Source organism: Macaca thibetana, chromosome 9 (genome assembly GCF_024542745.1).
Source record: "Macaca thibetana thibetana isolate TM-01 chromosome 9, ASM2454274v1, whole genome shotgun sequence".
In the NCBI taxonomy this organism is placed as follows: domain Eukaryota; kingdom Metazoa; phylum Chordata; class Mammalia; order Primates; family Cercopithecidae; genus Macaca; species Macaca thibetana.
This window is the reverse complement of record NC_065586.1, coordinates 98385742-98407883: the sequence shown is the minus strand read 5'-3', so window position 1 is coordinate 98407883 and position 22142 is coordinate 98385742. Positions and strand designations below refer to the sequence as shown.

Sequence of the window (22142 nt, the reverse complement as noted above, 5' to 3'; positions counted from 1 at the left end):
AGTCTCGCTCTGTTGCCCAGGCTGGAGTGCAGTGGCATGATCTCAGCTCACTGCAACCTCCACCTCCTAGGTTCAAGCAGTTCTCTGCCTCAGCCTCCTGAGTAGCTGGGATTACAGGCTCCCACCACCAGGCCTGGCTAATTTTGTCTTTTTAGTAGAGACGGAGTTTCACCATCTTGGCCAGGCTGGTCTTGAACTCCTGACCTCATGATCCACCCGCCTCGGTCTCCCAAAGTGCTGGGATTACAGGCGTGAGCCACCGCGTCCGGCCTACAATTCTTTATTATTCAAAGAAATATAACTACCCTTAGACCTGGATTTCTACCAGAACTTTAAGGCTGAATCTCTTATCCCTATCATCTTACAAAAAGAAAAGACAAATCTTAAGCCTATATTCTAAAAACAAATAGTCAAGGTTAGGAAACAGGAGATAATTGCCAGGCAAAACCATAACCCTTTCTTATTTAAGTCAGTTGGGCAGTTTTTTTCATAAGCAGCAGCAATGAATGGGGAATCAGGAGACCTGAATTCTAGCTTTCCCCCTGATAAAATATGTAACCTTGGTTTATGTTTCAGTTTCTTCTATAAAACAAGCTGGTGAGAATAGACTCAGAAATCACAAACTGAAGGCCAGCTTACAAATTTGGGCTGGTCCATAGATGTATTTTGCTTAGTATTACGTTGTGTTTTATTTTTTTTTAACAGCAATAAATGAGTTTATTGAGAGTAAGTGAAACCACATTTTGGAATGAATGTTATTGTTCACTACTTAAGACATAAGTATTTATTTGAGTATACAAATAAACTTAACAGAATATGCCAAACAAATAAATATGTATAATAACAAATACATTGTATTCAATGGAATATACTAGTAAGGTTCTGGTGACAACCCTTAATCAGTATAGCTAACAGAACTACCTCTATTCTTGCTTAATCTGGATTCCTTTTCTCCTCATTCTAATATTCCTCTTCACAGGAGACAAGGTTTTACCCACATAAGTCTTTTAAAAAAACACTTATGAAAATTTTCAAAATTATTTAAATGTAAATTATGTAAATAGACTAATAAACTCCTACATACCCCAAACTCAGCCTCAATAATTAGCAACTAAGGGCTTATCTTGCTTTTTCATTATTCCCTTCTATTCCCATATTGTTTTGAAGCAAATCTTGCCTATCATATCATTTCATACATCTTTAACCTTAATATTATCATCACATCTAAAAGAGTAATATTGCTTTAATATAAAAATTTTAGTTAGTGCTCAATTTGCAATTATTCAACTTCTATAACTGCCATAAACTTTTAAAGATAGTTTGTTGTATAAATTGCTATCCAAACAAGGTCCATATATTGCAACTGTTTGATATGTGCAGAGTTAAAACTGAATGTCCTTAGATGGCATAGAATTCTAGTCTGCCACAGTCCATACTACTCCCTACTCTTTTCATTTAAGTTATCTGCCAAGCCCTTGACATTTTTTGAGTTTGGTTCTCTGGAGGATCTGAAGTCTCTTCCAGTTCTAAGATAACTTCACTCCTGTAAATATTGACAGAGAAACAAAACAAATGAGTAGAGCTCTATCCTTTAATCCAAAAAACTAAGAAGCAGCAATACACACTTGTTAATTAGAAATATGGAAGTAAATTCCAAAAGAATCTACTAAAAGAGATGAAAGAAGTTCCCTCTTAGGATTAGGATATATTGGTGTCTGCTATTCCACATCCTCAGGCCTACCTCACAGGCTTAACTAATATGCATTCATTGCTTAAGGACAGAGACACATTCTAAGAAATGCATTCTTTTTTTTTTTTTGAGATGGAGTCTTGCTCTGTCCCCCAGGCTGGAGTGCAGTGGCGCCAGTGGTGCAACCTCGCCTCACTGCAAGCTCCGCCTCCCGGGTTCATGCCATTCTCCTGCCTCAGCCTCCTGAGTTGCTGGGACTACAGGCGCCCGCCACCACGCCCGGCTAAGTTTTTGTATTTTTAGTAGAGACGGGGTTTCACCATGGTCTCGATCTCCTGACCTTGTGATCCGCCTGCCTCGGCCTCCCAAAGTGCTGGGATTACAGGCGTGAGCCACCGTGCCTGGCTAGAAATACATTCTTAGGTGATTTCATTGTTGTGCAAAAATCATAGAGTATGCTTACACAAACCTACATGGTATAGCCTATTACATATCTAGGCTATATGGTATAGCCTATTGCTTCTAGGCTACAAAACTGTACAGCCTGTTACAGTACTGAATACTATACACTGTAAGCAATTTTAACACAATGGTAAGGATTTGTATATCTAAACACAGAAAAAGTACAGTAAAAATACTGCATAAAAGGCCGGGCGCGGTGGCTCAAACCTGTAATCCCAGCACTTTGGGAGGCCGAGACGGGCAGATCACGAGGTCAGGAGATCGAGACCATCCTGGTTAATATGGTGAAACCCCGTCTCTACTAAAAAGTACAAAAACCTAGCCGGGCAAGGTGGCGGGCGCCTGTAGTCCCAGCTACTTGGGAGGCTGAGGCAGGAGAATGGTGTGAACCCGGGAGGCGGAGCTTGCAGTGAGCTGAGATCTGGCCACTGCACTCCAGCCTGGTCGACAGAGCGAAACTCCGTCTCAAAAAAAAAAAAAAACACACACACACAAAAAATACTGCATAAAAGATACAAAATGGGCCAGGAACAGTGGCTCACGCCTGTAATCCCAGCACTTTGGGAGGCTGAGGTGGGCAGATGGTCAGGAGACTGAGATCATCCTGGTTAACCCCGTTTCTACTAAAAATACAAAAAATTAGCCAGGTGTGGTGACAGGTGCCTGTAGTCCAACTACTCGGGAGGCTGAGGCAGGAGAATCGCTTGAACGCGGGAGGCAGAGGTTGCAGTGAGCCAAGATTGCGCCACTGCAGTCCAGCCTGGACAACGGAGCAAGACTCGGTCTCAAAAAACAAAAAACAAAACGAAAAAAAGATAGAAAATGGAAAACCTGTGCAGGGTACTTACAACGAATGGAGCCTGCAGGACTGGAAGTTGCTCTGGATAAGTCAATGAGTGAATAGTGAGTGAATGTGAAGGCCTAGGACATTGCTGTATGCTGCTGCAAACTTTATAAACACTACGCTTAGGCTACACTAAATTTATTTTGAAAAAAGATTTTTCTTTCTTCATTAATTAACCTTAGCTTACCATAATTTACTTTATAACTTTTAAATGTTTTTAAGCTTTTGGACTTTTATAATAATACTTATCTTAAAACACACATACTACAGCCGAGCACGGTGGCTTATGACGGTAATCCCAGCACTTTGGGAGGCCGAGTTGGGTGGATCACGAGGTCAGGAGATTGAGACCATCCTGGCTAACACAGTGAAACCCTGTCTCTACTAAATATACAAAAAATTAGCCTGGCGTGGTGGCAGGCGCCTGTAGTCCCAGCTATTTGGGAGGCTGAGGCAAGAGAATGGCGTGAACCCAGGAGGTGGAGCTTACAGTGAGCCGAGATCGCGCCACTGCACTCCAGCCTGAGCGACAGAGTGAGACTCCGTCTCAAAAAAAAAAAAAAAAATACTACAGCTGTACAAAGTATTTTCTTGTATCTTTATTATATGATGTTTATTCTGTTTTTAAATTTTTTATTTTTTACTTTTTAAACTTTTTTTGTTAAAAACTAAGCCACAAACACTCACACTGGCCTAGGCCTAGAGAGTGTCAGGATCATCAATATCACTGGTTTCCACCTCCACAGCTTGTCCCACTGGAAGGTCTTCAGGGCAATAACACCTATGAAGCTGTCATCTCCTATGATAATAATGCTATCTGGAATACCTCCTGAAAGACCTGCCTAAAGCTATTTTACAGTTAACTCTTTTTCTTGACAAGTAGAAAGAGTACATTCTAAAACAATGATACATATTAAATATATAAACCAGTAATGGTCATTTATTATCAAGTATTATATACTGTACATAATTTATGTGCTATGGTTTTATACAACTGGCAGCACAGGTTTGTTTACAACAGCATCAGGCTGGGCGCGGTGGCTCAAGCCTGTAATCCCAGCACTTTGGGAGGCTGAGATGGGCGGATCACGAGGTCAGGAGATCGAGACCATCCTGGCTAACACGGTGAAACCCCGTCTCTACTAAAAAATACAAAAAACTAGCTGGGGGTGGTGGCGGGCGCCTGTAGTCCCAGCTACACGGGAGGCTGAGGCAGGAGAATGGCGTGAACCCGGGAGGCGGAGCTTGCAGTGAGCTGAGATCTGGCCACTGCACTCCAGCCCGGGCGACAGAGCAAGACTCCGTCTCAAAAAAAAAAAAAAAAAAAAAAAAACAACAACAACAGCATCACCACAAACACACGAGTGATACATTGTTCTATGACATTATGATGCCTACAACATCACTAAGTGATAGGAATTTTTTACCTTCATTATAATCTGATGGGCCCACTATCATGCATGGGATCCCACTGTTGACTGAAATGTTGTTTTGCAGCATACGACTGTACACTGATGCATCTTCAGATAAATTAATATAGAGACACTGTAGTACAGTTTAATGATTAAAATTTTTTAATGAAAATACAAGAGGTTCTCTTGACATTCATGCAATATTAATCTATTTTTAAGAATGACTGAAAATTTAAAGAAATACAAAGATTTTGGAAACAGTAATTTGAAACTAAATGTCTAATAGAAGCTTACATAGCAAGTTTGAAGCAGAGTTTATCTGAAAACTGACAACTGGACAACAGAAAGACAAAGGAAAATTATACAGTTAGACTACCTCAAAACGCACAGAAGACTGTGTTATATTTACCTCTTTAAAATATATAATATTGCTACATCAAAATTTTCATTAAAATTGCAATGACATTCATATGGAATAGAATCCCTCTGAAAGTATTTCCAAACTTATGTGGGAAGACATCAAACTCCAAAAAATCTTAGGACTTTGGGGACTTCAGAGATCATCTGAGGCAGGCATAGTGGCTCATGCCTGCAATCCCAGCACTTTGGGAGACCAAGGTGAGAAAACACTTGAGGCAGGAGTTCAAGGCCAGACTGGGCTACACAGCGAGACCCCCATCTCTAAAAATATGAAAAAATAAAGTAGCCGAGAATGGTGGCACACATCTGTAGCCCCAGCTACTGGAGAGGCTGAGGACTGCTTGAACCCAGGAGTTCAAGGCTCTGGTGAAGTATTGCATGATTGTGCCACTCACTCCAGCCTGGGCGTCAGAGCAAGGCCCTGTCTTTAATTAACAAGTACATACATACATCATATTTAAGAGATTGTTTGGTCCAATTTTCTTATTTTTTTATTATTTATTTTTTCTTTTCTGTTTGTCCCAGAGATTCCAGAATTTTCTTATTTTAGAGAAGAAAATGGAAAGGCCAAAAAGAATACTAGAAACAAGGACCTTAGAAAAAGTTCTAGGGGCTGGGCATGGGGGCTCATTCCTGTAATTCCAGCACTTTGGGAGGCCGAGGTGGGTGGATCACGAGGTCAGGAGATCGAGACCATCCTGGCTAACATAGTGAAACCCTGTCTCTAGTAAAAATACAAAAAATTAGCCGGGCGTGGTGGCGGGCGCCTGTAGTCCCAGCTACTCGGGAGGCTGAGGCAGGAGAATGGCATGAGCCCAGGAGGTAGAGCTTGTGGTGAGGTGAGATTGCGCCACTGCACTCCAGCCTGGGTGACAGAGCGAGACTCCATCTCAAAAAAAAAAAAAAAAAAAAAAATTTCTGGGATCTGGGTCCCTCCGCAGAGAGCCCAGTTAGAATGACTGGACACAGCAGCCTATGATAAAGGTAAAAGAGAACCTTTGTCAATGGTAAGGACAATAACAGATGCTGGGTAACTAGCTCCCCGTCCATCTGTCCAAGGCATGGTGCCATGGCAAAAGGATACAGGCAAGGCCTTTCACCATTCAGAAATCCACTTTTTACTTAGGAAGCCGAATATCAAGTCTCTACTCCCACACTTTCCATTTGGTCACCTCAGTCTAACAGAAATGAGAAAACAAGAAGAAGAGCTGACCAGTATCAGCACTTTCCACTTTTCTGAGAGCTGGAAACAGTAACACTTCCTCTAAAAGTCCTAATGCCTTTTCTCCATGGCCAACCAGTAAAAAGTATGGAGAAGACAATAAAAGTGACCTAATTCCTATTTCAAAGTACAAAGCTAAACCTTAGGGTATTTATAGGCCTGGTGTCAGCCTTGTCCTCAACTCCCCTCCTTCTATCATGGATAGCCTGCTCTCCACACACACTGCTCCCATGTACACTCCCATGCCAAAAGTTCAGCCAGGACCTCTCATTTCTACAGTTCAAATGCAAATAAACTAGTTGATACATATGCACTTCTCTGTTAAGGATAAAAAATACCACTACTACCTAGGTTTGAAATAGCCCATAGTCTCAGACCAGTCTGGGTATTATTTAAAACAAACAAACAAGCGGTGAATAGTTCATAGAAATGGAAAAAAAAAAAAGAGACTTGGCAATAAAAAACACACTATACAGATACGAAAGAACTTGATACATGTAATACAAATCCAAAAGGTTCCTATCCAACTTCTTTTTTTTTTTTTTTTTTTTTTTTTTTTTTTTTTGAGACAGAGTCTCGTTCTGTCGCCCGGGCTGGAGTGCAGTGGCCGGATCTCAGCTCACTGCAAGCTCCGCCTCCCGGGTTCACGCCATTCTCCTGCCTCAGCCTCCCGAGTAGCTGGGACTACAGGCGCCGCCACCGCGCCCGGCTAGTTTTTTGTATTTTTTAGTAGAGACGGGGTTTCACCGTGTCAGCCAGGACGGTCTCGATTTCCTGACCTCGTGATCCGCCCATCTCGGCCTCCCAAAGTGCTGGGATTACAGGCTTGAGCCACCGCGCCCGGCCTCCTATCCAACTTCTGTCCAATAAGTGGCCAAGAGATAAGAACAGATAATTTAATAGGAAAAACCCCAAACAGTAAAACACTTGAGAAAATGTTAGTAATTAAAGAAATGTGAAACAAATTATAAAAGCATCATCTTGTCAATTAGCAAAATTAAAGAGAAGTTAAAAAACTCCATATAGGATGCAGCATAGCTACAAAATCCACTCTACTAATGGGACTATTACTTCAAGAAAATAATTTCAAAGAAAAGCAGGCTGGGTGTGGTGGCTCACGGCTGTAATCCCAACACTTTGGGAAGCTCAGGTGGGTGGACTGCGTTAGCCCAGGAGTTCGAGACTAGCCTGGGCAACATGGCAAAAACCCATCTCTACAAAATATTAATATATAAAAATTAGCCAGGAGTGGTGGCACACACCTGTAGTTCCAGCTACTCAGGGAGGCTGAGCTTGCAGTGAGCCGAGATCACACCACTGCACTCCAGCAGGGGCAACAGAGCAAGATTCTGTCTCAAAAAAAAAGATACTAAATGAATAAAAGGAATAAAAAATAATATGGCATACTGATTAAACTATTAAATTATGTTTACATAATGGTAAGGGTTAGAGAAGGTAAATAGTAATTTTTGTGTTTTTGTCATTTTGTGTCTCACTCTGTTGCCCAGGCTGGAAAGTGGCATGATTATGGCTCACTTGAAGTCTTGACCTCCTGGGCTCAAGCAATCCTCCTGTCACAGCCTCCTGAGTAGCTGGGACTACAGGCACTTGCCACCATGCCCAGCTAATTTAAATTTTTTTTTGTACAGACGGGGTCCCATTATATTGCCCAGGCTGGTCTTGAACTCCTGTGCTCAAGCAATCCTCCCGCCTAGACCTGGAATATGAGGCCAGGGTTTATTTACAGCCTTAGGATATTTCCTAGGAAGCCAAAGATGCTCTGGAATTTTTGTTTGTTTTGAGACAGGGTCTCAAACACCCGGGCTCAAATGATCCTCTTGCCTTAGCCTCCCACGTAGCTGGGATTACAGGCACATGCCACCATGTCTGGCTTCCAGAATTTTTGAAAAAGTAAACTGATTCTCCATTTTAACAACCTCACCCCTGTTCCCTGCCCCACACTTCTACCCACCTCCTGTCACCAAGAGCTCAGTAAGTATATTCTCACAAGGATTTCTATTATCAGGTATAGAGTAAGGTATGTACCAAGGAGGGAAAGACATCAATGAAACTGCATAGCTGAAATGATTACCAAACACAGAGGCAGGACAGTGTCCCTGGTTAGCTTTAGGGTCTACCTATGCATTCTTCATCACTGTGGCTATCGACTTGCTTGTACTAGAAAGGTGAAGAATAGTACATAACTCCTAAGGCTTTTTTTTTTTACTCTTTCTGAGACAGAGTCTCACTCTGTCACCCAGACTGGAGTGCAGTGGCATGATCTTGGCTCACTATAACTTCCGTTTCCTGGGTTCAAGTGATTCTCATGCCTCAGCCTTCCAAGTAGCTGGGATTACAAGCATGCGTCACCACACCTAGATAATTTTTTTCTATTTTCTGTTGAGTTGGGGTTTCACTGTGTTATCCAGGCTGGTCTAGAACTCCTGGCCACAAGTAACCCGCCCGCCTCAGCGTCCCAAAATACTGCAATTATAGGCTTGAGCCACCACACGCAGCCAACTCCTAAGACTCTTATCTGACTGGTATACAAAGGACCAGATGAATCTATCTAGTGACAAACAAGTAATTTCGTTTTTAAATCACTCCCAAGCATTAGGTCTTTATTTCATTTTGGAGATCCTGGATAGAATCCAAAAACAGCTCATATCATTATGTATCTCAGTCTGAAAAAAACATGGACATGAAAAAATGCTCATCATCACTCGCCATCAGAGAAATGCAAATCAAAACCACAATGAGATACCATCTCACACCAGTTAGAATGGCAATCATTAAAAAGTCAGGAAACAACAGGTGCTAGAGAGGATGTGGAGAAATAGGAACACCTTTACACTGTTGGTGGGACTGTAAACTAGTTCAACCATTGTGGAAAACAGTGCGGTGATTCCTCAAGGATCTAGAACTAGAAATACCATTTGACCCAGCCATCCCATTACTGGGCATATACCCAAAGGATTATAAATCATGCTGCTATAAAGACACATGCACACATATGTTTATTGCAGCACTATTCACAATAGCAAAGACTTGGAATCAACCCAAATGTCCATCAGTGACAGACTGGATTAAGAAAATGTGGCACGGCCGGGCGCGGTGGCTCAAGCCTGTAATCCCAGCACTTTGGGAGGCCGAGACGGGCGGATCACGAGGTCAGGAGATCGAGACCATCCTGGCTAACACGGTGAAACCCCGTCTCTACTAAAAAATACAAAAAACTAGCCGGGCGAGGTGGCGGGCGCCTGTAGTCCCAGCTACTCAGGAGGCTGAGACAGGAGAATGGCTTAAACCCGGGAGGCGGAGCTTGCAGTGAGCTGAGATCCGGCCACTGCACTCCAGCCTGGGCGACAGAGCGAGACTCCGTCTCAAAAAAAAAAAAAAAAAAAAAAAAAGAAAGAAAATGTGGCACATATACACCATGGAATACTATGCAGCCATAAAAAAAGATGAGTTCGTGTCCTTTGTAGGGACATGGATGCAGCTGGAAACCATCATTCTCAGCAAACTATCACAAGAACAGAAAACCAAACACCGCATGTTCTCACTCGTAGGTGGGAACTGAACAATGAGATCACTGGACACAGGAAGGGGAACATCACACACTGGGGCCTATTGTGGGGAGGCGGAAGGAGGGAGGGATAGCATTAGGAGATATACCTAATGTAAATGAGTGCAGCACACTAACATGGCACATGTATACACATGTAACAAACCTGCACGTTGTACACACGTACCCTAGAACTTAAAGTATTAAAACAAACAAACAAACAAACAAAAACATGTTAACACTGTAACTCTAGTCAGTCTAGTTCATTTGCACCAAATTTTAGAGGATCGGTGGTAAATAGGTGGGGGAACCACAAAGGATTATCTGAATCCAGCTGAAGTGCTCTCATGAGCAGAAGGCTCCTTTGACCAGCTGCCATGGATGTCCCAGCAGAACAGGGGTAGAGGAGGTAGACTGATCATGCTTACTGGCTTGCTTTAGAAAAATGGAAAGTTTTTACTAGCGCTTATGGCTGAGATAACAATGGAAGAGAAAGAGAGTAACATGTTGAAGCAGTATTCACATACATATTTGCCATATACATATTGGACAATTTCAGAGACAAAGGTTTGGGAGACGACAGGGAAACAGGGCTGACTGGGGAAAACAGAATTTTTCAGATTAAAAAAAATAAATCTTTCAGTCCCAGTGAACATCTAAAAATTTCCATTTAACTTCCTGCAAGGCCAGCCTCGAAGATGACGCTCAGTGATGTCCCCAGTGATTACATCTTTATGTATCTAGCAGGAGTGATGGTTACTCCTGAGGTTTACTTCTGAGGTTGGGTCAGAAAAGGAAGTGTGGCTTCTGCTCTCTCTCTCTCGGATCATTCACCTATGGAGAAGCTAGTTTCCATGCTGTGAGCAGTCCTATTGAGAGGCCCACATTGTGAGGAACTGAGGCCTCTGGCCAACAACCACATGAATGAACTTGGAAATGGATCTTCCAGCCCAGCCCTTCAAATGACTGCTGCCCTGGCTGACATCTCGAGAGACCCTAAGCCAGAACCACTAGCTAAGCAGCTCCCAGATTCCTGACCCTTAGAAACTGTGTGAAATAGGCCAGGGGCAGTGGCTCATGCCTGTAATCCCAGCACTTTGGGAGGCCAAGGTGGGAGGATCACTTGAACCCCGGAGTTTGAGAGTAGCCTGGGCAACACAGTGAGACCTCATCTCAAAAAAAAAGAAAAAAGAAAAGAAAAGAAACTGTGTGAAATATTTTATTATTATTTTTTTAATTTAAGCTGCCACATTTTGGGGAGCAATTTGCTACCCAGCAATAGATGGGTAGGAGAGGTAATTTGTTCGGATAATTTGTTACCCAGCAATAGATAACATAATAACATAACAACAAACTAAGCAAGTTTGATGGGGAAATGTACCATTTGATATCATGATTTCATCTATTGGTTGAGAAAGAATCATCCGCAAATTAAAAGTGGTTATTGCTTATGATACAATTAAAAGCTAAATACGCCTAAAGAAGGGGCTCCAATGGAGGGAATGAATTGTCCTTCTCTTCCGACACTAATCTAAGGCTTGTCACAGCCAAAAAGGCCCCATCAGAAGAGTCCAACACAGTCCCCTCCCAGTAATTATATTACATATCCTACAGCCATAAATGGGGGTTAGTGAAGGGTAGGTTTCACATAAAAGGCAGCCATTGTAAGGGTGTTGTCTCACATCAGAGCAGCCAAGGGGTTAAAGTTGAGGCAGCAAATTTATCCCCAGAGATATATGCCTAGCACAAAGCTGAGATTCACAAGATTCTCCCTGAGTTTTCCTCACCTCTAAATGCTGGAATAACTGATGCTCACTGAATTCCGATATTTGTATGAATAAAAATGAAGGGATTTAGCAAATCTTGTTCCTGCACACAGTTGTCAAAAAAAATCTGACCTTTACAACAGGAAAAAGAGGGGGGATTTAAAGATTTAAAGAAGAGGCAGTGGCTGTCTGATGTATAACAAACCTTTGAAAAATTATGAAGCAGTGAAAATCCCCTGCAGGTCCCAACAAAATATGTCCAATTTGCATTCCAGCAAAGCTTTCCATACATACCATTTGGCTCCTGTGTGTACTTCCAGGCAAATAAATCCCGAGGAATAATCCCACTGGGACCTAAGTCTGATCTCTGATATATTACTGCTACACAGCTCCAGACCAGGCTCCACAAACTGCCTTTTTGGTTCCAAATAACTAAATCAAAGTTATCCTGATAAGCTTTGAAAACAGGGAATGCGAGGAGTGGTTTAATGAATGTTACAACTCAACCTATTATAGACCACAGTACATTAGGAGAAGAGACAGAAAGAAAAAAAAAAAAAAACCCTCATGCTTTTACATCCCCAAATCTCTCAAGGCCAAATCCAGACATACCTGTCATTCACCACACCTCACTATAAAGCCTTGTTCAAAGCCTGACTTTGATCAAATGGTTAGGATGAATTTGCAAACCCAACACCACTGTGTATTGTGGTGAGGAAAGGTGGAAAGTAAGCAGAAGCTACAATTTTCTGTTTACTTTGAAAACAGGTTCAACCCCTTTTTTTAAAGCAACCAATGGCACCAATAAACACTAAAATGTATTCTGATTTACAATATTTCAAGGAAATACAGCAAATACATTAAATAGCAAAACAATTTTTTTTTCTAAAAGTTAGAAAAACCTACCTGTCACCATATAAACTGGAGAAAACAGTCAAGAAAAAAAGGAAGGAAAGCTACAATTCTAGAAAAAACTGAGAGAGCTGGAAGTTCCAGTGTCCTAGATTTCTGCACCAGTTTTCTCCTTTCACAAGAAGAAACTAATTTTCACCTTTCACAAGAAGAAAATAATTTTCACCTTTCACAAGAAGAAAATAATTTTCACAAAAGAAAAACAAATGAAAACTTAATCACAATGACTACTATTAGATAAATCACAAACTATATAGATGCAAGAAGTAGAAATTGAGAGACTAAAAAAGAGAGGGGTAAGAAGAGAATGCTTAGGAACTCAATAGTTTGATGTAGAAGACATCAAAATAAGAAACCACCCAGCCACACAGTAAGGAGATGGGAACATTAGAGTTTTAATATCTGTATATAATATCATTATAAGTAGTGGTGAAGTAACATCCAAACTCAGTTTATATAGCACCTTAAAAAGAGCCAGTCATTGATCAGGAATTAGAGTTAACTCCCTCCCCAGAAGGTTATTCTGTAAGCCGGAAGATGAGCTGGTAATCTGTAAGCAAACTGAGCTGACTGTATAGTCTATTGCCTGGTCCAGGATTCTGATGGCCAATGAAACCAGAAATACCACCATTTACTTCCAAGACCCAGAGTGTAACTGTCACTCTTCTTTTGGCAAGTCAGAATTCGACCCTGTCTAGGCAACCTGTAAAATCTGTAAAAACTGTGATGGCTGTTTATTGCAAATTTTGGAAGAAAGTAATCCTTTAGTATAAAAGCTAAAACCTCAAAACCTTATTTGGCCCAGAAGAGCCATCCAGTTATCCAGTTTCAAAAGCTTTTGAAGCTATAGTAAAACAAACAAACGAATAACAAGTGTTGGTAAGGATGTGGAAAAACTGGAACCCTCATGCATTCTTGGTGGGAATGTCATATGGTTCAGCTGCTACAGAAAACTGTTTGGCATGGCCGGACTCGGTGGCTCATGCCTATAATCCCAGCACTTTGGGAGGCCGAGGTGGGCGGATCACTAGGTCAGGAGATCAAGGCCATCCTGGCTAACACGGTGAAATCCCGTCTCCACTAAAAATACAAAAAATTAGCCGGGCGTGGTGGCAGGCGCCTGTAGTCCCAGCTACTAGGGAGGCTGAGGCAGGAGAATGGCGTGAACCCGGGAGTCAGGGGTTGCAGTGAGCTGAGATCGCGCCACTGCACTCTAGCCTGGGCAACAGAGCGAGACTCCGTCTCAAAAAAAAAAAAAAAAAAAGAGGCCGGGCCCAGTAGCTCAAGCCTGTAATCCCAGCACTTTGGGAGGCCGAGACGGGCAGATCACGAGGTCAGGAGATGGAGACCATCCTGGTTAACCCAGTGAAACCCCGTCACTACTAAAAAATACAAAAAACTAGCTGGGCGAGGTGGCGGGCGCTTGTAGTCCCAGCTACTCGGGAGGCTGTGGCAGGAGAATGGCGTAAACCCGGGAGGCGGAGCTTGCAATGAGCTGAGATCCGGCCACTGCACTCCAGCCTGGGCGACAGAGCGAGACTCCGTCTCAAAAAAAAAAAAAAGAAAAAGAAAAATATTTGGCAGATACTCAAAAAGTTAAACATAGAATTATCATATAACCCAGCAATTCCAGTCCAGGGTATATATCCAAAGGAATTGAAATCAAGTACTCAAATACATGTACACACATGTCCCTAGCAGCACTATTCATAATTTCCAAAAGGCAGAAATGGTCCAAAGGTCCATCAATGAATGAATGGATGAACAAGTTGTGGTATGCACACACAATGGAATATTATTCAGTCCTAAAAAGAAATGAAGTGCTGGCGCGGCGCGGTGGCTCAAGCCTGTAATCCCAGCACTTTGGGAGGCCGAGACGGGCGGATCACGAGGTCAGGAGATCGAGATCATCCTGGCGAACACGGTGAAACCCCGTCTCTATTAAAAAAAAAAACAAAAAACTAGCCCGGCAAGGTGGCAGGTGCCTGTAGTCACAGCTACTCAGGAGGCTGAGGCAGGAGAATGGCGTAAACCTGGGAGGCGGAGCTTGCAGTGAGCTGAGATCCAGCCACTGCACTCCAGCCTGGGTGACAGAGCGAGACTCTGTCTCAAAAAAAAAAAAAAAAAAAAAAAAAAGAAATGAAGTGCTGATTCATGCTACAGCATGGATGACCCTCAAAAACATTATGCTAAGAGAAAGAAGCCAGACATAAAAGGTCACATATTATATGATTCCATTTATATGAAACATCCAGAATAGGTAAATTTACAGAGACAGAATGCAGATGGATGGTTACCAGGGGCTGGAGGGGAAGGGAAAGTGTGGAGCAACTGCTTAATGGGTACAGGATTTCCTTCTAGGGTGATGAAAATGTTTTGGAATTAGATAGAATACACTGTGATTGTACTAAATGCCACTATATTGTTCACTTTAAAATGGTTAATTTTATGTTATATGCATTTCACTTCAATTTTTTTAAAAAGTTCTTGAAAATGCAAGTAAAGATCCTCGTATCTCCGAGACCATCCTGGCTAACACGGTGAAACCCCGTCTCTACTAAAAAATACAAAAAACTAGCCGGGCGAGGTGGCAGGCGCCTGTAGTCCCAGCTACTCGGGAGGCTGAGGCAGGAGAATGGCATAAATCCAGGAGGCGGAGCTTGCAGTGAGCTGAGATCCGGCCACTGCACCCCAGCCTGGGCGACAGAGCAAGACTCCATCTCAAAAAAAAAAAAAAAAAAAAAAAAAAAAATCCTCGTATCTCTAATTTGACTTTATTTTTTAAAAGTGCTTTAATAGGATATGAGCTTCCCTTCTAAGAAACCATGAACAATTACCAGTTAAAAGCCTGTCATGTCTCCTCTATAGTTTTTGTAGAGACAAGCAGGCACCTCAGTCCATAGTACAAAGGGTCACTTGGGATTCTTGCAAAAGTGAAACATACCTGGTTGCTTTCCACTCACCAAAACTGGTTGCAGAAATGTCAGTGGGCATCTCTGTCTGTATTTCCATTGGAGGCTCACTGAACCTAAGCTGCTTTAGCTGCTACAAAGTCTCCTCTCCTTGGAGACTTAAATCTATTGAGACTTTACAAAGATTTCACATTATACAAGACCACAGTAAGCAATTTCCTCCTCTTCTACCACAGCTCAATTCAGAGTTCTTTGGAAACACAGGTACTTCACTGTCTCCTGTTTTGCATTCTGAATAAGAGATCCTCCCATGTTTTTCCCCTACCTACAGGTTAAAACTTGCCAACAGACAAGATTTACTGGTAGAAGCACTTTGAATAATCATTCTTCATATTGTCACTTTGTCTTTCACATTTCTCTTTCAAATTGTTGAGGCAAAAGCATTTTCAGAGTACGAGGTCTATCCTCTAGTATTCAGTACTGTTACATATTTGCAGTCATCAACAACCTCCCAGACTCCTAGCAGAAGGCCTCAGTCACCCAAGCCCTTAAAGACTCCTGTAACTGGTGGTTTATACTTTCTCCCCTGTCCTAATCCCACTCCATCATGCCATTAAGATACACAATATTCGCAAATTTTCTAAAGCTCTTTCTCATTGTTTTGCTCATTGCTATTTCCACAGCTTCCTTTTGGAGATAAAGCCAGGCCCTTCCTGGCCTCAAGAGTTTACCAAAGAGGGCAACAGTCACCAGAGGGTCCCAAACCAGCTTCTATGCTCATAGCTACACATAATAAAAGCATAAACAGAGAATGATCCCCTTTCCCATTAATTAAAATGGCTCTACTAACAAGTGGTTGTTAAGGGTATCAATAAACTGCTTACCCTCTGTCAGCTTAAGTTGAAGTACTTTAAAAGTTATCTTTTAGGATCCAGGTACAATCTTCACTACTACTTCTCTGGGCAAGATGAGTGACTCCTTCCCTTAAGATCTGATGGTTTGTACCTCAATAGTTTCCACCACCTTGTGATAATCTTTTAATAGTATTTAGGATCATTAGTAACATGCTACTTTACCTCCTCTCACCTCTCCCCTTTACTCATCCCTCTGGACAGAGCATTCAGAGTCAGTAAGTGCCATGTCTTATTGAATTTTTAAATTTTTCTACTATCTCTTAGCACTACAGTTCTGTTAATCTCCTAACTTCAAGGAGATCTCAGAACCTCCTAATCTCAGAACTTCAGCCTACCCAATTAGACACTGGAATTTAAAAACTCTTGTCCCCAATACCAGATAGTTACCGCCACATGTGCTGGAAATAGGCTGGTTGGGTTAGTGTTCATGCTATACTCTCAGCAGACCTTCCTACTGAACATGGTATCCAACAACAGGGACCAGTAAGCAGCCTGAAGTCTGTTGCCAGGAAACAAGGCTAACTCAGGATTTCTGCCATCAGTTCCTTTGGTAGACAGAGCAGAATCAAAGAGAAAGGGGTTTTCCCCAAATAATTGTGATTAAAATAATAATGTTAATGTGTCTCCAGCAAGACAGAAGAAAGAGTCCAGGAACAAGCTAGATTCACCTCTATCTCTTGTTCCTCTTCAGTAAATGGCCCACCTGAAGGTTAGCTATAAGTCTGCCCTTATTCACACGAAAAGCAAATAAATAACCTCATCGCCTTTTTCCAAATCATAATCACACTTTAAAAGAAGTTTTTACTGTGTAACCTTGAAAATATTACTTAATTTTTCTGGAACCTGAGTTTTATCTGTAAAAGGGGATATTAATAAAGGCACAGTCTATTTTGTGAGTTTTTGTGAAACTTGAAAAGAATACAGGCAAACTGTTACAGCCAACTGGAACGTAACGAGATGTGATGACTAAATGTAATGTGGTATCCTAGATGGAATCTTTGAACAGAAAAAGGTCATTAAGTAAAAACCTAATGAAATCTGAATAAAGTATGGACTTTAATAATGATGAATCAATATTTGTTCATTAATTGTGACAAATGTGTCATATTAATGTAAGATGTTAATATAGGGGAAACTGGACATTGGATAGATGGGAACTCCTTTACAACTTTCCTATAAATATGTTTATAGAGATAATCTATTATAGATTACATATTTTAGAGTCTAAGTTATAATATGATAATTTATATAAATATAATTTATAGATTATAATTTAGGTGCTTTATAGATTATAAAATTGAAAGGCTAGAATGAAAAACCACTTTATAAATTATAAAGTTTAGTCAGTTGTAAAATATCATATAATTTAGTAGATTTAGTTTTTTATGCAGATTGTTGGTAGGTAGGTAGCTATCTTAAGTAGCTCAGATAACAGAGATCACTTGAAGAGTTAAGTCCTGGTGTGGAAGAGTCTAGCCCCCAGAAATATCCCAGCTGTTTCCTGCCAGCTGGTGCCTCATGTCTGACTTGCAATAGAGTTGATTCTCTTCATGTAATTATTTTTGCCTCTCAACCTGTCTATTTCACTAAAACAACAGTAACTTCTTAAAAAGAGGCTCTAAGCAGACAGCTGCTTTAATTTAAAACTTCAAAAAGCGAAATATAAGGCATGGGTATGATAATTTATTAGGTCAATTTCCTAACTGGCTGAAATATCTGATCTGTACTATTCCCAACTTCAAATGTAGAAACATGCAGACATCCAGAGATAGAATTCAGCAAGTGTACCCATCCCCTGCCAACTCCTGCTCTGCCCTGGAAAAAAAAGAAAAAGAAGAAAGCAAAAGTCCCAGAAGTGCAGGAAATTGTTTCTCAGACGAAAGACAACACTTCCTTTCCCAGAACAATCCATCTCCCACACTGACATCCTGCTCCTGCTATATTTACCCAACCCAAATCTGCCGATGATATACTTCCAGCTGCACTCCTGCCACATGGTCCTGTCACTCAACTGGAGCACTCAGAGGGGAATCTGTCCAGAGGACAGAGCCTAGAAATCACTACACACTAATCCATGCTTCCTCTATTGCTAGCCTTCAGAGTAAAGTGAGACAAAATATGGACAGTATTACTCCCTGTTTATTTTGGAAGTGACTGGGGAGACAAGAGGTACTTCATTTTATATAGTTGCTAATTTTGACTGCTCTCATGGTAGCCAGCGGTGGAACCTGAACAATGAAGAGATTGAAACGGGAGGTTAAAAATAACTCTGTTAATGCTAGCAATCCAAAAAACATCACTTAATAGCCTCTTCCAACCCAACCCACTAGGATCAGGCTATCAAGTCACATTACAGGGTAAAACCTTCAGTTCTAGGTAGACAGATCCAAGGAGTCAAGGATGGGACAATTTCATTCACCCCATCTCATCCTATCTCATAGTGTATTCTACTGAAAGGCAAAAACCCACACACTGGACTGGGTAAAGGTAAATGTTAGAGCTGACTCCCATTTTCCTATTTTAGTAGTTCTGTATTCTAGGTGCTTCTCTCCTACCCTTGCTTCCCCATCCCCAAGTTCTTTACTTCTGCCCCTTTCCTCTTTCTGACTCTCTAGTTGTTTCCTTTTGTCTCTACTTATTTCTTTCTTTCTTTTTTTTTTTTTTTTTTAAGACAGGGACTCCTCTGTCACCCAGGCTAGAATGCAGTAGTGCCATTATTACTTACTACAGCCTTGATTTCTGGGGTTCAAGGGATCCTCCTGCCTCAGTCTCTCAAGTAGCTGGGACTACTGGTGTGTGCCACCATGTCTGGCTAATTAAAAAAAAAAAAAAAAAATTAGTAGAGATGAGAGTTACTCAGGCTGGTTTCAAACTCCTCAGCTCAAGCAATCCTCTCGCCTCACCCTCCCAAAGTGCTGGTCATTACAGGCATAAGCCACTTTTTTTGAGGGCAAGGTTCCCTCAAAGAAACACAACTGATAGCTGATAAGGCATTCATTAGCAATGGTCATAATTATCATATCATTAGTCTATTCTCCGCAGTAATAACAGTAAAAAACCTGATTCTCAAGACACAATACTTCTTTTTCTCTCTGCTTTTGGAGGCTCAGTCATGCATCCTAATCATGCTTCAAAGGAATGAAAGGAAAGTCAAATACTTTGCATCAAATACTTTGATGTGATCATTACACATTGTACGCATGTATCAAAATACCACATGTAACCAATAAATAAGTATAATTATTATGGATCAATTTTTTAAAAAGAAAGAACACAGACATGAACTGGTCTGTAGTTATAAAAAATGTCAATGTCAGCTGACGGTGGTGGCTCATGCCTGTAATTCCATCACTTTGGAAGACCAAGGCAGAAGGACCAGTTGAGGCCAGGAAAAACGCAGAAAAATAAGAGGGAAGGAAAGAAAAATATGATAGAAAAGGAGAATAGGAAAACGTTTCTCCTAACCTTTTCTCTCTTAAAGCTCCTGGACAATGGGCATTTTCAAACTTTATAGATTTTGTTAAAGCTTAAGTAGAAGTTCTTAATAAGGTGAATCACGCTATTAAAATAGATTTGAGAACAAAAGCTAAATATAATGATAAATTCATAGCAAATCCCACTTATTAAAAGAGGGAGTAAATTTAAAGAAAAAAATCCACTTCACATGGCTGTTGTCAGTCCAGCTTAGAGAAAAAGCACTTATGCTGTTGGTTGAGTGGAGAACAAAATCCACTGGGTGATGTGGCCACATTCTAGGAAATTACCAAGCTCCAAGTCAAGCCTCATTGAGCCAAAGCTTTTTCCAATTTTCAACTCTTTTTAGTTATTAGATTTAGACATTAAAAATATAGATCTTTAGGGTATGCAATTGTGTTTCTTATAGGAAGAGAAACAAACAGAAGCAAGCTAGAAAGACAGTTTATGTCCACCTAAGAACAAGTATTTTAAGCAACCACTCAAATTTCACCATGAATTGGTTCAGGCAAGAATTATCAATGTATGTTAGGTATTAGGGGGAAAGTTTAAAGAAGAGTATGATCTTCAAGTGTTTCCCTACAGACTGCTTATTAGTTGCAAGGGGAAATAACATCTATATAGTAAATAAATCAGATTAACATTTGACCAGATGATCAAAACTAGTATCACCAATGAACAGCAACTGCAGTTGTCATACCCTGAGAAGGACACTGTATCAGTAGTGGTATGTATTACAGATTCACGATAGACACACACCACCTGAATCTAATCATGACAAAACATCAGACAAACCCAAAATGAGAAATATTCTTGAAATAAATAAATAAATTAGGGTGATTATAGTTAACAATAATTTGCTGTATATTTCCAAATAGCTATAAGAGAAGATTTGAAATGTTCCCAACACAAAGAAATGACAAATGTTTGAGGTGATGGATATCCTAAATACTTTGATGTGATCATTACACATTGTACGCATGTATCAAAATACCACATGTAACCAATAAATAAGTATAATTATTATGGATCAATTTTTTAAAAAGAAAGAACACAGACATGAACTGGTCTGTAGTTATAAAAAATGTCAATGTCAGCTGACGGTGGTGGCTCATGCCTGTAATTCCATCACTTTGGAAGACCAAGGCAGAAGGACCAGTTGAGGCCAGGAGTTCCAGGCTGCAGTAAGCTACGATCCCACCACCAGACTCTGTGAACAGTTATGGAGTTAAAGATAACTCCATAACTCTAAAAAAAAAGTGTTTTTGTTTAATTTTTGCTTGTTTGTTTTCTTAATCACCCAAGCTGGAGTGCAATGGCATGATCATAGCTCACTGCAGCCTCAAACTCCTGGGCTCAAGCAATCCTCCCACCTCAGCCTCCTGACTACAGGCACACACCACCATACCCAGCTAATTTTTTTTTTATTTTTTGAAGCAATGAGTTCTCACTATGTTGCCAAAGCTGGTCTCAAACTCCTGGCCTCAAGCGACCCTTCTGCTTGGCCTCCCAAAGTGCTAGAATTACAGGCACAAACCACTGGCTGAAAAAATTTAAAAAAATTTTTTTTTTTTTTTTTTTTTTTGAGAGGGAGTCTCGCGCTGTCGCCCGGGCTGGAGTGTAGTGGCCGGATCTCAGCTCACTGCAAGCTCCGCCTCCCGGGTTTACGCCATTCTCCTGCCTCAGCCTCCCGAGTAGCTGGGACTACAGGCGCCCGCCACCTCGCCCGGCTATTTTTTTGTATTTTTTAGTAGAGACGGGGTTTCACTGCGTTAGCCAGGATGGTCTCGATCTCCTGACCTCGTGATCCGCCCGTCTCGGCCTCCCAAAGTGCTGGGATTACAGGCTTGAGCCACCGCGCCCGGCCAAAAAATTTTTTTTTAATGCTAATGTCATGAAGCATAAAAAGAAGCTAAAGAACTGTCCCAGATTAAAGGAGACCAAAGAAACTAAGAAACTAAAGAGACTAAATGTAATTTGTGATCCTTGGCTGAAGGGGAAAAAAACCAAAAAATAAAAGTTTATTGACAAAATTGGAATATGAACAGTAAATTATTGTATCAATGTTAAATTTCTTGAATTTGATAATTGTACTTAAATTAGTAAGAGAATACCCTTGTTCTTAGGAAATATGCACTGAAGTATTAAGAGATAAAAGATCATGATAGGCCAGACATGGTGGCTCACGCCTGTAATCCCAGCACTTTGGGAGGCCGAGGTGGGTGGATCACCTGCGGTCATGAGTTCGAGACCAGCCTGGCCATCATGGTGAAACCCTGTCTCTACTAAAAATACAAAAATTAGCCAGGCGTGGTGGCAGGTACCTGTAATCCCAACTACTCAGGAGGCTGAGGCAGGGAGAATGGGTTGAACCCAGGAGGCGAGGCGAGCCGAGATCATGCCATTGCACTCCAGCTTGAGTGACAGAGCGAGACTGTCTCAAAAAAAAAAAAAAAAAAAAAAAAAAAGTCACGATGTATACAACCTACTCTCAAATGATTTAGAAAAATTTATTTATGTATTTTTCTTTTTTTGAGACAGGGTCTAAC

The 22142-nt window shown here is 41.1% G+C and overlaps 1 protein-coding gene across 11 annotated transcripts in view; it reads right to left on the bottom strand.

The window, feature by feature from the left end:
* The window catches only part of GBF1 (golgi brefeldin A resistant guanine nucleotide exchange factor 1), a 139376-nt gene that overhangs the window by 85941 nt on the left and 31293 nt on the right, over positions 1-22142 (bottom strand). Inside the window, exon 2 of one of the 11 annotated variants that reach the window (XM_050804101.1) lies at positions 18845-18931. The exons of the other annotated variants lie outside the window; for them this stretch is intronic. The gene's annotated coding sequence lies outside the window, so the exon portion shown is untranslated. The remainder of the gene's footprint in view (positions 1-18844; positions 18932-22142) is intronic. 11 annotated transcript variants of the gene reach the window in all.